General features: G+C 41.5%; 1 protein-coding gene across 1 annotated transcript in view; it reads left to right on the top strand.

The window, feature by feature from the left end:
- The first annotated feature begins 11,337 nt into the window (after window positions 1–11,337).
- The window catches only part of phactr4a (phosphatase and actin regulator 4a), a 369,306-nt gene continuing 361,691 nt past the window's right edge, over window positions 11,338–18,952 (top strand). The window contains exon 1 of the mRNA XM_084080249.1: window positions 11,338–11,345. The gene's annotated coding sequence lies outside the window, so the exon portion shown is untranslated. The remainder of the gene's footprint in view (window positions 11,346–18,952) is intronic.

Below are 18,952 nucleotides of genomic sequence, written 5' to 3'. Positions count from 1 at the left end.
ACAGTCAAGCCCCTAGCAGGGACCCCCCTGAGTCTATACATTTATGGAGGGATGATTGTTATTGCTTAAACATGTAACTTTATAATTTCTTTGCGACATAATATGCTATATAGTTAAAAAGTTACATAGTGCTGCTTTAATCTCTTGAACCCTAGTGTCTCTATTCTAGGAGGTGAACATAGAAACAGCCAATCTACAAGCTCACAACGCAAGCTTATTGATCGGCTGTTTTTGATGGGTTTTATACAAGAGCTTGTGACTATAGTTAGCTACAGTTTGGTTTTGGACAAAGGCCTAAGGTCTCCAGACAGCAAAGATATTTGATAATATGGACTATTTATGAAATAAATGTAAAGTATTTACTATTTACTCACTTTACACGTAACATGTTATACTATAGGCCTACTCTGTGTCATTGGGCTAAATGGGAGAGTGTCACTTTTCAGAACTGCCTAGATAGGCCTTATTTTTAAGAGAATAAACAGAGAGAAAAGCAGAACAGGGAGGAGCCGCTGGAGAAGACAATGCATTAAAGGGAGGCTCTACCCCCAGCGAGACGCTATTATCTGTCACTCACAATGAGCAAACGTAAACACACATTAACTGAGACACCGGGGAGGGCTTCAGTCACAAAGCTTTTTCAATAGCAGAAACCATGCACTTTCAGACTAATATCTAGGCTGAGACTTCGTCTGAAATGTAGACTATTACCGGCGTAACGTCGCAAAATATGCAGTTTTATGTTTAGGGGAAATTCAAAAGAGTACAGTAGGCTATGCAAGAGTCATGTTGATATGTAGGTGAAGGAGGCAGGATAGGTTTGTAGTGCTGCCTTCCTCCCCTGCAGGAGAGAGAGAGAGAGAGAGAGAGAGAGAGAGAGAGAGAGAGAGAGAGAGAGAGAGAGAGAGAGAGAGAGAGAGAGAGAGAGAGAGCAGTACACATAGAGGGGGGGGGGGGGGGGGGGGGGAACATACAGGGCCGGTTATGCAGAAAGGCAGGTTTAATGCAAGGCTTGGCTCCCTGTTATAAGGAGAGAGGGAGAGTGGAAAAAGCTGGTCTGGACCGGTATGAAAGAGGGAACGAGGGAGCGTGTGTGTTGTGTCTCATCCGTGCAGCCCCATGTGGGATGACTGTCATCTCACAGATGGACCCGCTCCTCAGAGCCGGAGGATAGGCTTTTTTCAAAGGGAGATCCGGTCCGATCATGAGAGATCCACATGATCGTCATCCACTTATGGAGCGACAAAACCCTGTTGAGAGATGTATACCTAATATAGAAGCCCCATGCTATCTCTGAGAAAAACACTGTCAAACAATATACCATGTGTATTTAACTAGAGAGTGTACACATGGAACCACATTTGGGTCCATTTGTACGCTCTCTCGACTTAAATTCACATTGTGTTTTTTTACAGTGCAGACTTGGTTCCATTTGTACGTTCTCTCGAATCATATAGTCAGTTTTGTTTGTCACATCACAGAATTCTCTCTTATTTGTTTTTGAGCGATCCTTTTGAAGTATTCCGAGAGGATAGGCAGAGTGAGAGCAAATGCAAAGAGATAGAAAACAGGTTAAATAGAACAAATAAAGATATATGCATATATACAGACAGACATTTTGTACGCTCTCTTCTTGAGTTTAAATTGATACTGAGGATGTTTTGTTTTTTTTACTGGGTAAACACAGCTATAATACACCGAATTAACAAGTGGGAGACTCTCTCCAGGGAAATCAGGTCTCATTGCAATAAATTGACGACACCGCGTGTAGCTCCCCTCCTCAAACCCCGCTATCCTTCCAGCCCACTATCCTTGATTTTTATGGTTTCAACCTCTATAACGCTGGTATTATAGAGCCGTCTTCAAGGTAATCACATGCGTGTCCCTGCCGTGTCACCACAAAGATATGACATTCAGTTTGTGATTTCTTGAAATGTTATGTTTGTTTGTTTGGTGAATGTATTAGGTTAAACATGATATTAAACATAATTGCTTGCTTTTGGCAAAAAAATAAATAATACAGTGGAGCCAGTGGTTTTGTTTGTTTTGAATGAATTCAAAACTAGTAAGAAGAGTAAGGTTTCTGTTCAACAGTAGGGTTTCTGTTTGTAATGAACTTTTTCCTTTTTGTATTTCTTCTTGTGTATTAGCTCAGTACATCATTTGTGGATCTCGGGGGTTGTATAACTTCAGGTACACTGTCAAATCTAAGAGAGCGTATACAAATGTGACCAAACCAAAATGTAAACAAAATGGATAAACTAGAAATGTGTGCTCCTTGGAGCGCAGGTCTTCTCCTGCAGGCTGGGTTGCCTAATAGCTAATTGGAAAGGAATCTGACAAATCTGACCACAGTACATGTTGATCACGTGACCCCAGAGATGACGAGTAACGATTTGTCAGAATTTTGGACAAGATTTGTTGTAGTAGTAGTAGCTAAAAGTGTGTTTTGAAGAAAACACCTTTTCCCCATACAAAGTCTATATGGGGAGTTGTGTCATGATTGTTGTGATTATACTACGGTTCAAGAGTTACAGGCCAAAAAGAGAAGAGGGCCACCACAAGGCCGATTTGAAAAACGTGGGGTGGACGTTCTCTTTTTTTTTTTGGCCTACTGGGAGTGTGCGTGCAAAGTGTCACGACAATCTGTCCAACGGCGCCAGAGATTCGCTACTCACAGACACATGGACACACGCAAAAACATATAGTCTCCGGCCTTTGACCGCCCGGCCTGGCGGAGACTAATAACGTTATTTTACTGTGTAGTCGAATTCAAGGGCGGCCAGAGAACACTGAATTACACACTGATAAACTTGGAAAAACACAACCGAGAGTGTATTGAGTTTGACCGCAGAGGGTCAGATTTTACACTCCTGTTCTTTTTTTTTATAGTGTACAACAATACAGAACACTTCAAGAATGGAGGCTTGAAGGAACACGGCGTTAAAGGGAATACAATTTCTATTTGTAAAGCACTCTCTAAAGTGTGTGATTGCGTTGGGTCTGTATTCTCTGCCGGACATCAGGTAAACTGTGGCTTCTCACCCGTTTAATCTGAGCTGCAATCTCACACACACACACACACACACACACACACACACACACACACACACACACACACACACACACACACACGCGCACACACACACACACACACACACACACACACACACACACACACACACACACACATGCGTACGCACACACACACACACACACACACACACACACACACACACACACACACACACACACACACACACACACACACACACACACACGCGCGCGCGCGCACACACACGCACACGCACACGCACACGCACACGCACACGCACACACACACACACACACACACACACACACACACACACACACACCACACAAAGCCACCCAGCAAACCCAACCAGGCTGTGCTATTATGTAACACTGACAGCTGGCCTTTCAATGGAGAGGGGGGGTAAGCCTGCCTCCTGATCTCTTATTACTGTTGATTTATTGCTTTATTCATCTAAACAAATAGTGATAATAATAATTTAAGATAAAGGAACTTTTTGATGAATCTTAATCTTAAATGTTCCCTTCCATATTATTCAGCAAAGAGTGAAACAAAGACCATGCTGATTATAACGGGATTATGAGAGAAGAAAAGAGCACATCGATGATGTGTGCAGAATTTGAAATACTTCAGTAGCCTACAGTCAATATTCCTCAAAATTGTACTTAAGTACAGTACTTGAGTACATGTACTTGGTTACTGGAACCACTACACTAGTGGTTCTCAAAGTGGGGTCCGGGGACCCCCAGGAATCCTTTTTGGGGGTTCCAGGGGGTCCCCAGAAAAAGTAGTTAACATAGCATCACAATCATTTTAACCACTTTATTCATTTATACTTTGGTTATTCAAAAATAGCAGATATTCAAAAATGACAGTACACTGTAGACCTACAACTTCTATACCTCCAAGTCATCAGTGGTGGAAAGTAACTAAGTACATTTACTTTAGTTCTGTACTTAAGTACAATTTTGTGGTATTTGTACTTGTATTTCCAATTTCCAATACATTTACTTCTACTTCTACATCTCCACTACATCCTGGAGGTAAATATTGTACCTTTACTCCACTACAATTATTTGACAACTTTACTTACTAGTTACTTTTCAGATATAAATTATGATATGAAACATATAATAACCACTTTAGCCCTATTTTGTACATAGGCTATTTGAAAATAAGCTCACAACGCATCACGATGCGATGCGTTGTGAGCTTGTAGATCTGCTATTTTCACATATTTTAGTACTTTTACTTTTGGTACTTAAAGTACATTTTGATGCCAATACTTTTGTACTTTTACTCAAGTAAATTTTGCATTCTGGACTTTTACTTGTAACAGAGTATTTCTCTATAGCAGTATTGGTACTTTCTCTTAAGTAAAGTAAAGTAAAAAGTACATTTTAGTACTTTTTCCACCACTGCAAGTCATGTCACTACTGTTACCATACCCCCCCCCCCCCCCCCCCCCCCCAGAGATTGCACCATATTCATCTTACTGTTATACGCTATATTTTTATATTTTTCTATATCCCATAGCCTTCCTTTGCTTCGTTAATATCTATTTCTCCCAAAATTATTCCTGTGGAGATTCTTTTCCATTGCTTATAGCCACTAAAATTTCAGTGCATCGACTGGCGAGTTGCAAATTCTTAAATTTCATTGCACCTGCAATGGCAATAAAGGAACTGAATGACACGGCGTGTTGGGAAAAGTTATTTGAAATGCTCCCAGTAAAATAAAACAAAATTGAAATAAGAAAAGGATTGTCTTGGCTGCTTTTCAACTTGAATGCACTTCGCCTGCTGACAGTGTCCTTTCAAAAGCAGTGTTGGAAAGTAACTTCCCCAGTACTCAAGTACTGTGCTTAATTTGAAGGTACTCTTACTTTGATTGAATATTTACATTTCTCAATATTTTACATTCTAGTCCACTACATCTCAAAGGCAAATATTGTACTTTTTACTCCACTACAATGTTTTGAGTTTCTTTGCCGCTTTTTATTATTATTAGCCTACAAAACATACATTAAGCACTTGAGCCCTATACTTTGGCTATTTCCTAAGACTTTTTTTTATATATTTTACATATTTGAAAACTTGTGAAATGGCACATTCTGCATAATGAGTACTTTTACTTTTGTCACTTTAAGTATATTTTGATGCCAACACTTTTGTACTTTTACTCAAGTCAATTCTGAAAACCGGACTTTTACTTCTACATGGTGGTATTGATACTTTTACTTAAGTAAAAAGTACTTCCTCCCTTGCTGACAGTATCCTTTCAAAAGCAGCGCACGGCCACATTGAACATTTGTTTGGAGCATCAACACTCCAAAGGGGTGTGTGTCTTTTTTCCTCCTTTCCTCTCCTCTCTTTTCATTGTCTTCCATAATATTTCACGTCTTTGAAAACGGGGACATTATGACACGCAACACAGTGGCACCCCAATGTTTGATTGAACCTCACATCCCCTCCCTTTAACTGTACAGGCCTAACAGGCCCTTTGATGCGCTGAGCACACAACAGCCGCCAACACACACACACACACACGCACACACACATAAACACACGCACGCACGCTCGCTCGCTCGCACGCACGCACGGGCACGTGTTTGTACTATACTTGTGAGGACAGCAACATTTTAGGATGGCATTGACAATTGATGAAAGTAAATTGACAATAAATGGTTGAAAAATTGCATATCTAACAAGCTCACAATGTTTTAGTGTTTGACATGGCTGCCCAACTGAACACTCTAACGTTAAACATAATCTCTAAATGTCTAATCCTAATCCTAAACCCCAATCGGAATATTTTCTTAATTGTAAGCATTTTAACCATAAAACAAACACTTTTCCTGTGAGGATAGTCCTCACAATGTCGCTTATTCAAATTCTACTATGCTTGCGGGGACGTGTGGGACCTCACAAGTACGGTAATACAAGTACACACGCACACGCGCACACGCACACACACACACACACACACACACACACACACACACACACACACACACACACACACACACACACACACACACACACACACACACACACACACACACACACACACACACACACACACACACACAGAGAGAGACACGCAGCAGCAGCAGCAGCAGCAGCCAAACGGATCCAGAATAGCAGGGGAGAATCAACAGAAGGCCTGTTGGTTTTGCCTCCCTTCCCAAATAATTCTTTGTTGTTTGAGGGAAGAATCCCCTGGCCTGGTCGGCAGCATTCCAGCGCAGACAGACAGGCAGAGAGACAGACAAGACAGACAGACAGACAGACAGACAGACAGACAGACAGACAGACAGACAGACAGACAGACAGACAGACAGACAGACAGACAGACAGGCCTTCAAGGTACTCTGGAAGTCACTAAATATACGGCTCTGGTTTGTAATGTCGGTTCACCTAATTTTTGTTGTAAATCTGGACTATATAAGCTATACGTGAATTTAAATATAGCACGTATATAGCATAAAAGAGATATATAGTAAATATATCAAATATCACATATACTCGTCAAATAAAAAAAGTTAAATATTTGCCTCTGAGCAAAAGTATAAAGTATCGAAAAATGTAAATATTCATGTAAAAGAAGTAAGTATGCAGTACTTTTAAAGTACACTTTCTACCAGTGGTAAAGTTTCAGAGTGTCTGTTAGACATGCAGTTGTAGAGGTCACACTACAACAACCGTTCCCTCCCATAGACCCACAGTGTGTTCACAGCACAGTACACTCTCCAGCACTGTAAAATGACACCAAATAACAACACATTTCTTCACTATACATTATGATGATTCTAAAACTAGTTGATTTAGTACAATCCCCCTCTCGTTTGAACCACTTTAAAACGTTTTTGTTTAGATTAGAACAGTGGTGGAAAGTAACTAAGTACATTTACTTAAGTACTGTACTGTACACATTTGAGGTATTTGTACTTTACTTGAGTATTTCAAATTTCCAATACTTTTACTTCTACTCCACTACATCTCGGATCCAAATATTGTACTTTTACTCCACTGCATTTATTTGAAAACTTTACCACTCTGTAGATTTGGATTATTATTATTAAAAAACATACATTACTTCAGCCCTATATACATGTTTGACCATTTGAAAATAGCCGATCTACAAGCTCACAATGCGTCGCAACACATTTTGAGCTTGTAGATCGGCTATTTTCAAAAGATTTTTTAATTTGAAAACTTGAAATGGGACATTCTGCATAATGAGAACTTTTACTTTTTCTTTACATTTTGATGCAAATCTTTGAATATATACAAAAATAAAATAATATTTTTTCAAAAAAAAACTGGTCTCAGGTCTAAATGGGTTAAGAAAAAGTAAAAAATGTGAGTATACTTTTTCGGATTCGGATTCTAAGATCCACTGGATCTTAGAATCCATCACAATCCAGTCCGGGTTTTACCACTGACTCCAGCTTCAATTTACTGTGTGTGCTTTCAGCAGGCCGCAGCACGCACTGACAACCTTAAGGGTTCCTCCGCGGCTCCACTTGTGTGCGTGTATGTGACTCTATTTTACAGCACAAAAAAACACAAAATACGAGAAATATCCACAAATAAAATGAATGTGCAACACGCCATTCTGCCCATTCTTTCACGGGGGTGTGTGTGCGATGCGTGAAAGCGTTTGCAGCGCGGGTTTTATTAACTTAGGGGGGCACTATTTTGCCTGGCTGTCTTGTCTCTTCTAACACATACAATACATTCCTGTGTCCGTCCGCGTGTGTGATAGGGCCTGCCTGCTGTTCCTGTAAACTCCCGCCTTGACTAAATGAGAGAGAGAGAGAGAGAGAGAGAGAGAGAGAGAGAGAGAGAGAGAGAGAGAGAGAGAGAGAGAGAGAGAGAGAGAGAGAGAGAGAGAGAGGATGAAACAGAAACATTGAGAAACAGAGAGGGAGAGATGGAGAGATAGAGAGAGTAAGAGAAAGAGGGAGAGACAGGAGAGAGGGGGGAGAGAGATGAGAGAGAGAGAGAGAGAGAGAGAGAGAGAGAGAGAGAGAGAGAGAGAGAGAGAGAGAGAGGGAGAGAGACAGTCAGAGGGGGGGGTGTGGTGTGAGGGATGAGAAAGTGAGAGAAAGAAGGAGAGAGATAGAGAGAGCGAGAGCGAGAGAGAGAGAGGGGGGAGATGGAGAGAGAAAGACGGAGAGAAAGAGAGAGAGAAGGGAGGAGATGAGATGAAGAGACAGACAGACAGACAGACAGACAGACAGACAGACAGACAGAGAGGGAGGGAGAGAGAGAGAGACAGAGAGACAGAGAGAGAGAGAGAGAGAGAGAGAGAGAGAGAGAGAGAGAGAGAGAGAGAGAGAGAGAGAGAGATAAAGAGGGAGGGAGAGAGAGAGAAGCCGTTTCTATCATTTCAGAAGATTATAAATAGACTTACGTTGTCTAATATACAATTATTGTAAACACTACATTTTAGTCCCACATGGGTCTATGCTAGGGTCCCTACTGTTCTCACTCCACTACACTAAATATCACTAGCACAGAGTAGGGACGTGAGGGTTCATGTGTTTCATTTCGAGGCATGGATTTCAAATACAGTCGTTGAAGGCGGGGTCAACGTGTCATGTGGTGAAGAATAAGCGGCGAGATTCCAGCGGGCCCTAAATGACACTTTATGATCTCTGGTTTGGTTTGGGTGTGAGACTGCCCGGCAACCAAATTATTTCTGAATGAAACAAACCATGTGGAGCCATCTGCTCCACACAGAAAAAAAAGAAGAAAGAAAAACGGAATTAATTTCACACAGCGCATAATCCTCCAAATCTGAGATAGATTGAAGTTTGATGTTAGATCCAAATGAGTTCTTCTTCTTCTTCTTCTTCTTCTTCTTCTTCTTCTTCTTCTTCTTCTTCTTCTTCTTCTTCTTCACCCCAAGGAGACGCTGTCAGCCGTGGAAGAACAGATAGTAAACAATCCAAACTTCATAATATGATTGTTCTCAAAGATGAACAAAACAAAACAAAAACAAAAGAAAACGAGACAGGCCATTGTTTGTGCCGAGTGCAAAGTAGGTCATAGTTCACTAATCCCCTTGTTTAGGTTGGAGATGACCTGAACGTTGCTCATTCGTTGACCAACAACAGGCCTAATAAAGGATGCCTTTTCTACCAAGTCTGTTTTTTTGATTGATTGATTGATTCATTGAATACTTTATTAACAGTTTGCAAATACAGTGATACGATTATACAATGACGCTAAAAGGATAACACAAAAAGCCCTGTACTGCTTGTTTCCATTGTGGTCCTGTTTATTCAATTCATCAAGACATTTAAAGACATACAATAAACATACTGTACAAGAAATCATCAACACTAGTAGCAATACATGTACAGAAAACATTGGGGGGGGGGGGGTCGAACAATTTTAACCCAATGTTTGTGCCAAATCTGGGTTGAAACAGTGATTCTCAGCCTTTTGAATTTCAAGGAGCCTCAGTTTGATATGCATCGGGGCCACGGACCCCCATTTGACACCTTTTAAAAAAAGAATCTCTGGGTCCCCAATCTACACTGTAAAATCATCCGTGTTCATTTAATTCTACACTCTCAGAGTTACAGACCCGTAAGGGTCCATTTGGACCCCTGGTGGTCCCTGTACCCTACGTTGAGAACCAGTGGACTGAGATAGTGATTAATTTCACTAAGCCAATAACAAAACACATACGAGCACACACAAGCGTCTATAATGTGTCTAAATCCAAGCCCTTTCACACATGCTAATCTAATCTAATCCAGTCACACTGATTTTAGACAGAGGTTTATAGGTGTGTGTGTGTGTGTGTGTGTGTGTGTGTGTGTGTGTGTGTGTGTGTGCCGCGGTCGCTCTAGTCCGGAAGACTGCGTGTACATGGACCTTAATATTCCACAAATAATCTGAATAAAATTGCCTCCTGTAAGTACCCCGATTGGAAGAGAATATTCCAATCCGGTCTCATCAAAAGGAATTTTCATTCTGATGAAAAAAAGGGGTGGTTTAAACATTTTCGAAAAGTAAAGTATTAACCATAAAACGCTTATTCGGAAAGTGCATTAGTGCTTTTGGCGCATGTCTGGTCGTAACGTGGTGACTTGGGAGGGAATAAGTTCTTGGTAAACTGTAACAGTGATATTTCTCCTTTTTAAAGATCGCAGGAGAAATGTGAGACGCTGAGATTGCTGCTTATTTTAGTCAGAATGGCCAGGTTATATGATGTGGGCCCATCTTCAAAAATTGCCGCTAAAACAGAACCAATTCTTCTTCTTTTGTTACATCTCTGGCAGATTAGACACTCTGAACCACTTTGCGAATGTCAAAAGTTGTATTCCGATGAAATGCTCTGGAGCAGGGGTCTTCAACAGGGGGTCCGGGACCCCTAGCGGGTCCTCGGAGTTACTACAGGGAGGCCATCAAATATTTGTGTGATAGGAACTTTTTTTTTTTTTACATTAACCACTTGAACCCTATAGTATCCCTTTTCTGAGGGGAACAGGAGGCGTTGCAAGCTGCTATTTTCTTTGCTATTTTCGGCAAAGAGGTTTGGTGTAGAGGGAAAAAAAGGGCAGTTTTTAAGTGGTTAATTAACTGTCTGAAAATACACATTAACATGAATCCATCACAACACTATACACATTGACAGTGCTGTCAAACAAGTCTATGAAGCTATCTATGATATCTATGAAAGAGTTTAATCTGCGGCACAATTTTAAACAACATGTAGTGGGGGGTCCCTGCTTCATCTCTCTCACAGTTAAGGGGTCCTTGGGCTGAAAAAACGTTGAAGACCCCTGCTCTGCAGCACGTAGACGAGAATTACTTGTATCTTGCGTCCACGTAAACAGTTGAGTCGGAATGATTTCATCCTGAACCAAGAAGTGCTGTCCACGCAAACGCATGCCGTGACCCTTTCAACCCTCAGACGAACGCCATCGCCTTGACCTGCATCGCGGGGGCAGAGGGCCCCCGAGGGCCCCCCCCCCCACGTACGCACGCACGGGAGGGCCTCCGGCGCGTTCCCAGCATCTCAAACCTTTTTACCTCCCTGCTTCATGCCTGTTAAACCTATAGGCCCTTTTTTTTTGTAGTGTCACCCCCTGATCCAGCTACGGAGCAGGCAGGGGGGGACATGCAGGGACACAATGGCCATTGAGAGAGCGAGGTCACAGGCTGGGGCCAAACGCGACCCGTGCCGGCGCACCAGGCCTTTTGTGATGAAAGGGTGGTGGGGGGTGAGAAAAGCTCGTATTCCATTATCCTCCTCCTCCCCTCCGGTGAAATCGAGTAGTCAAGCAACAACAAAAAAAAACACACACACACGTGCACACGCGTTCCTCCGCTCGACACTAAATCAGCTGCGTAATGGGGGGTGGGGGGGTCTTGACGATCAAAGAAGCAGCCGTGATAATCCCCATCGCCTCCTCCTCCACCTCTGCTGCCCCCATGGAGCTAGCCGCTACGTGTCGCACTTTACATTGGTGATAGCAGCCTGACACACAATGCCTGGGGATGGGGGGGATTAAAGGAGCATTTCAACCATTTTCAACCTCATATTCGTATAATTGGTAAAGGATAATTCCTTTTAACAGGTTGTTCATGAAAGTCCTTGCGGCCTTGTTTCCACTAATGCTCATTGTAAGATGTAAGATTGTAAGATGGCACCATTTCGGTCTAGTCGCTCTGCGTCTCAGAGGAGGGCTGTGGACAGTTCAGAAACATACCAGTGACATAAGCGTATTTATTACACGGCTTGGTTGAATGCTCGATTCTGATTGATCAGTCATCGGTCATTATTTCTGGATAATGACCGATGAGCTCTATAACGGACCGCTGTGTAATCAGAGACTCAGAACACCTGCTCATGTCAACCTGTGCTGCTTGGTTATATGCTTTATCCAACATGACAGCCATGTAAACAAACAACCAATGTCATTTACAACTAAACGTTGCTCTCAAGAATGTTTTTGAAAACATTTGAAGTGAGAAATAGACGATGCAATAACCGAGAAGTCATTCTATTTGATCCACTGCGCTTCCTTGTTTATCGTGGCACAACAACGGGGGAATACCAAAACGCTCGCCCCAAAACACAGTCGCCCCGGGGCAAATCCGGCGGTATTACAGGCAAATCGGCAGTAAATAGAATGGGGGGCGAGTGTGTTTTGGGGCGAGTTTTTTTCCATTTCGTCATTTGTTTTTGCGAGGCGAACTTGTCCGCCCAGCCCAATACTTATGGAATACTTTCATTGCCGTAAGCAAGGAAATACTTCGTTTTGTTGTTACTTTTGGGTAAATGTATTTATTAAGTAGCCGTGTAATAAGCGGGATAATGCATGGGGAGGTAGTCATTATTGAAATTTAAAGCCCTTCAGGGCGATTAACCACCTCGGCTGCGCCTCGGTGGTTAATCGCCCTGCATTATCCCTTGCATAAACTACAGCCTTTCTTGTCCTGGAAAGTTATCATCCTGAAATAGAAGCCATCGCTCTTGTATTCATTCTGATTGATTGATTGATTGATTGATTGAATACTTTATTAGCAGTTTGCAAAAAAAGAAAAGCACAGGAAAGTACAGTTCAATACAAGGTCTGCTAAGAGGATTCTAAATCCAAGAAAGCCTATGGCTTGTTTCCATTGGGTTCCTTGTACTCAATTCATCGAAACATTTAATGACAAACAAATATACACTACCATGCAAAACATCATAATAAACATTTACAGGGGCCAGTTTTGAATTGCAGCCACCTGTAAGTGCTCCTTTAGAGTGGTTTTGAAGGAGAGTAGGGATTTACACTCCTTTACGATTCTGATTAATATTAAAAAGAAAGTTTGACATCTTGTTTGACATGACCAAACCCGCCTACCGGTGCTGTCGTTGGTAGGCAGGTTTCTGAACTGTCCATTGCCCACCAATGAGACGTGAGTATGCAGAAATGGTGTCATCCTATAATGAGCTTTAGGGGAGAAAACAATCACAACTGTTTGCCATTCTTTAATACAGCAAATAGTGTCACAGACACACTTCACACAGCGGTGAGGCAGAGTTATCTGTGATGTCTAATAGTTGTCACACAGCTCATAAAACCATGACAGCATCTACATTTATCACGATACTCACTGACTTTAATGACGGAATGAATAACACTGGTGGAGGAAGGACTCAAGATTTTTCTCCAGTTATAAGTAGAAATACCTCTACAGTACATACAAATACTCAAGTAGCCTAAAAGGCCTGTACTGGCATGAAATTATATACGTATTTTCAAACTTTTTGGAAAATCGCTGATCTTACAAGCTCGAATGGATGTAGTATAAAAGTATAAAATAGGGCTCAAGTGTTTAATGTATGTTTTGTACAAATGCACGCGGGTGGGCCGCGTGTTTTTTGAGCGTGTCGATCTGCTATTTTCAGTGAAAGCTTTCCGCACAATAACACAAAATAGAAAATGCAATAGTATAGAGCCCTGATCGAGGGACTCTGGTCAACCGTAGGGTTTAAAGGAATAGTTCACCCCCAAAATGACTTTTTTCCCTATCGATTAGTCACCCCATGAAGACTTGAATTCATGGATATTTTTTTGTTTTTGTGGCATTCCTATGCCAATAATTTGATGACCAGCGGACTAATAAATAGAAAAAAAGTTATTTTTTGGGCGAACTATCCCTTTAAGTGGTTAGAGAAAAAAATACCACTGCCATTTTTTTTTTTTTTTATAATTTAAAATATATATATACTAATGCTATATTATCAATAAATTCTTAGTGTTTTGTCCCGCTTGCAATATCCTCACAGCTCCCACAAGTTGAGAACCCGCTGTTCTATGCTTTGTTTAAGGGCATTACAGTAAGTGTGAACTAATTGTACATGGCTGCATGTTTAATTCACAGCAGACTGGGTTTTTTTTTCTTTTGTTTTTAACCTAATTTCATATAACATCCCCAGCCTGGCTGCAAGGTAATAATGAGTGAGGATGGAAAGGAAACAGCAGCTATTTCCAGCGCTGGCTTATTGCTTATGGTCTTTTTTTAATTATTCAAGCGGTCTATTCTTAATTTGAAAAGTGCTTTGCCAGCAAAGAAAAACACAACAGTGTCTATCTGTAGCCAGGCGATGGTGATGCTCTATAGAGGATCCAACGGAACTGGCTCCCTGTATTTTTACACCTGTATTTAAAGGAGGGGGGGGGGTTATGGGGTGTGTGGGTGTCAGTGTTGCCAGATTTTGTGCGGGAAATAAGCAACCAGCCAGGTCTAGGAAAACAAAAAGAAGCGACTATTAGGCCACATGATCGAGCACTTTAAACCTACTGTATACTGTACATAGGCTATTTGAAAATAGCAGATCTACAAGTTGTGAGCGTGTAGATCTGCTATTTTCAAAGAAATCTTGAAATAAAATGACGAAGATTTGGAAGATTTTTTTTTGACAAAAACAACATAAATCTAGTACGGGGCTACCTGGCACAAAACATTTTCAGATGGGGGGGGGGTTTTAGGGACAAACACATATTAATTTGGGGGTCCACCGTCCTCCATGACATGACAATATTTGATAGACCACACCACTGGTTTAAATAATAATTAAAACATTTGGAAACAAGCCTAAATAAGCAACTACACTTTAGAAAGAAGTCCCCAAAAAAAACTGCAACTATCAATATTTACAAGCAACTTTACAGAAAAAGGAGCCCAAAGTTGGGGGGGGGGGGGACAGTTCCACAGCACCATGACTCGATGGGAACATGAATGGGACCGCTGGTTCATGGCTGCCACCTAGTGGCGGCACCTTCTAAACACAACACAGTCTCATACAACAATTATTTCTCAACCTTTTCAGGCCGTGAGACGTGACCCCCTAAAAAATAATCATATTTGAACTGGGGACACGGACACCCCACCGTGATGGAATTGTAGGAGTTAAGACATTACATTGTGTGCTTGTGGATCTGATATTTTGGCCGAATGTTTGCCTGTAAAATGCCCAGAGTAGGGATTAGGATTGATTAAAGCAGCTTTTTAATGAATAAAATGTTATTTTGCCCAATCTGTATGGTAGAGCATGTTAGTTAATACAATATAACTTATATAATTGGGGGTGGTTGTATTTTGTCTCCCTGCTCTTCTATTGAGACATTTAAGATTGTGTCAAAGGTCATGTTTCATGAGCTGATGGTCAAGATTCAATTCAAATTCTCCCCTGAGCAAGCAGGCAGGCTCTATTAACTCAATGGTAAAAAATCTCAGCACTTTCACAGGGAACCGGGTTCAAATCCGGGGTAGAAGAGGAAAGTTACATGGCGCTACTTTAACTATATGATGTGTTAGATTAAAATCGAGAAAAGGTTAAGGCACGGATTGGAGAGGCATCTTAACTAGACCTCAGCTGGGAAAAGCTTGATTGATCCCTGTGAGGAAATCTATCTTCTATGTCAGGGGTCTTCAACAGGGGGTCCGGACCCCTAGGGGGTCCTCAGAGTTACTACAGGGGGGTCCGCCAAATCTTTGTGCGATAGGATTTTTTATTTTACCTTAACCACTTGAACCCTGGCATCCATTTTCTGAGGAGAACTTTAGCCAAAAATAGCAGATCTACAAGCTCACAACGCCGACCATGTAAACAAAAAAAGTTGAATCTGAAACACAATTTTACACAATGTAGAGTAGGGGTCCCTGCTTCATCTCTCTCTCAGCTAGGGGGTCCTTGGCCTGAAAACGTTGAAGACCCCTGTTCTATATTACTAAAAGCTGGTGTAAAGTTAGATAGCTCTATATTGTGATATAAATAATTGCTATAGAGTGTTTGTTCAGTAACAGGAGGTCTACCCTTCTCTCTGGCACTTTAGCAAAACAAAAAAAAATACATTTTCAGGTCAGGATACTAATTTAATTCAATCAGAACAGAGAACTCATACAGGATACATGGATAAACGTGTGAAATTGGAAGTGAAGAAACAATGCAATGAGCTGACAAAATTGGAACTGGAACGCTGTAAAATTGAAGCTAATGAATGGGTTCTCGTTCCTCTCTTTCCTGACGGAGAGATGAGGAGACTTGTGTTACTGACACACCAGTGGTGTAAAGTAACTAAGTACATTTACTCAAGTACTGTACTTAAGTACACTTTTTTTTTTTTTACTTTACTGGAGTATTTCCCATTTTCAATACTTTTACTTCTATTCCACTACCTCTCAGAGGCAAATATTGTACTTTTACTCCACTACAATTATTAGAAAACTTTAGTTACTAGTTACTTTGCAGAAATACATTATTACATTATAAAAACGTACATTAACCGCTTTAGCCCTATTTTTTTTTACCTACAAGCTCACAACGTGTGGCATCGCGACGTGTAGTGAACTTGTAGATCTGCTATTTTCAAACATTTTAGTACTTTTACTTTTGCTACTTTATGTATATTTTGATGGCAATACTTTTGTACTTTTACTCAAGTAAATTTAGAATTCTGGACTTTTACTTGTAACAGAGTACTACATTGCAGTACTGAACACTCTATAGCAATCGCGCGCGCGCGCACACACACACACACACACACACACACACACACACACACACACACACACACACACACACACACACACACACACACACACCCTGGACCTTCCTTTCTGTCAGTCTCCTACTGTTTGAACAGACACTGTGGACCACAATCACAATCAGCCTTATTACTGTCACATCAAAGCTTTACAGGTGGAAAGACGTGGGTGATATTATGTTGCTTCGTCCGCTTCCTCTCTCTACATACTTTTGTGGAGAGAGATGAGAGCGGAAAAGAAAAATACAGGATAGACGCAACTAATCACAAATAAATATACACAATATGAATACGGATAGCATATGTAGCAGTTATGTACATGATAGACCAACATGCACCACACTGAGGCTTTGAACCTGTCAGAGCAGATTCCTGTCCACCAGGAGAAACACTCCCGGGGCCATGGCCAATGCTGATGGAACTCTGGGTAAAAACAAATAGAGAAGAACGTCTCCCCTGCAGAACATAATTCCAGGAGAGTCAGCGTGTATCATTGACACCATGCATTTGATACAGAAGATGAATGGAATCAACAAGACATTTGCAACAATCAACAAGCTCTGCCTTGCTGTGAAGAGGGCTGTGTTAGCGGCTGGAACAGTACAGAGGTACTCGTAGTAGGGTTTAACCCAAAGGTGTATTTATTCACAAAACATGACAAAAGACATTTAGGAGAAACACCTTAGCATGGTGGGGTCTCGCTTCTAAAATGGCAGCAGCATTTTATAGCCAGCTGGAGCTAATGAGCATGGACTAAACCATTAGACTGCACCATCGACAGGGGTGTTTCTAAAACATAATAAATACCTAACTAAACATACATACAGTAAATACATGAATATAAATAGCCTTAAAACACACAAGTATTACTCCAATTAACTACCCAGGTTATTCAATAATTCCTTCTTCATACTACAACATCATTTCAATCACACCAGCACGTCATAACCCCCCCAGCTATCCTGATATGGTCCAGCCCAATCATGCTGAAACACACAGGCAATTGTTAGGCATTCAATCATTCAGACCTCAACAATAAGACTTATATTGCACTTCCCAACCATATTGCACCTCGTCTCTATTGCACCTATTACACACATTACACCTGCCCATCATAGTTGTCAAACACTTTGTCTCCCCAGGTGGAACTTTAGCTGAGGGGCCATCTCAGTCAAACAGGGAACAAATCAATGTATTAAACAATAAAATAAGGACTGTGCAAAATCCGCTGTGCAAATGACTAAAGTGCCAATATGCTGTGCAATTAAATCAACTCTGGGTTATCATATATGTGCAACATTTGTAACAGAGGACCTCTCTGTTACACTTGCAGATGGTCTTATTTGAAGGGGATGCACAGTCAGAGGATTGATTTTATGTTGCTGTCTATCACAGATCTTGAGAGATCCAACCGTGGAGCTCTAACTGGACACGTCAAATACAAGAACTTCTCAGGAGGCTGTACCATCCAGGAGGAGGTTATTGTGCAGCAGTGACAACAAGTCAAGTCTCATCAAGTTTCTGGCTTGCAAACAAGACAATGTATGTGATCTATGATGATGAATGTTACAAGCTGGATGGAAGCCCCACAACTTTCATCAGATGCAAGTCTCGTTTTAGATGCACATCATGCTGATGAATCTCGAGCAAAGGCTGTATTAGTAATTGTCAGTGATGTCATGGTTCTCTGTTCGGTCTTCCAAAAAAATATCCTTTGGCTCATCTATCAAAATAGTGGCACACATAAACGTACAGGATTCGTGGACATACACAAGCTCGGCTGTGCTCTGGGATAAAGCATCCGTGAGTCTGCGGTTGCCATACATGCATTTACAGGATGTGACACTGTGAGTGCCTTTACCAGTCGTGTTAAACTTAATGAACTGACGTTATTGAGGAAAAAAAACTGAATTTCAGGCACAACTTGGCCAGACTTGGTATGTTTCACAAATTTGTGACCTCGTAGATTGGCTAATTTCAAATAGCCCGAAATGTCCGAAATATAAAACAGGGATTGAACTGTGCCTCAAGGGACCCTTGGGGGTCCCCGGACCCCACTTTGAGAACCACTATCTCTAAGCTCTGCTGTAATAGCACTGTTGCTGCTGCTCCAGCAGAATGAGTGGGTCAGATTAGGGTTGAGCAGTTTGATTATGAACAGAGAAATGAAGTTCTCACATCTCTGACTGACGGGATACATTTAGAGATGAGGAAACGCGGCGGGCGGGCGAGTGCCTTGGTATCTCTCTCTCTCTCTCTTTCTCTCTGTCTTTCCCCTCTCTCTCTCTCTGTCTCTCCCCCTCTCTCTTCTCTCTCTCCCCCTCTCT

This window comes from Gymnoscopelus microlampas, assembly GCF_963454915.1.
Source record: "Gymnoscopelus microlampas genome assembly, chromosome: 15".
In the NCBI taxonomy this organism is placed as follows: Eukaryota; Metazoa; Chordata; class Actinopteri; order Myctophiformes; family Myctophidae; genus Gymnoscopelus; species Gymnoscopelus microlampas.
Note: the sequence above shows the minus strand (reverse complement) of the source record. Positions and strands in the feature narration are given on the sequence as shown.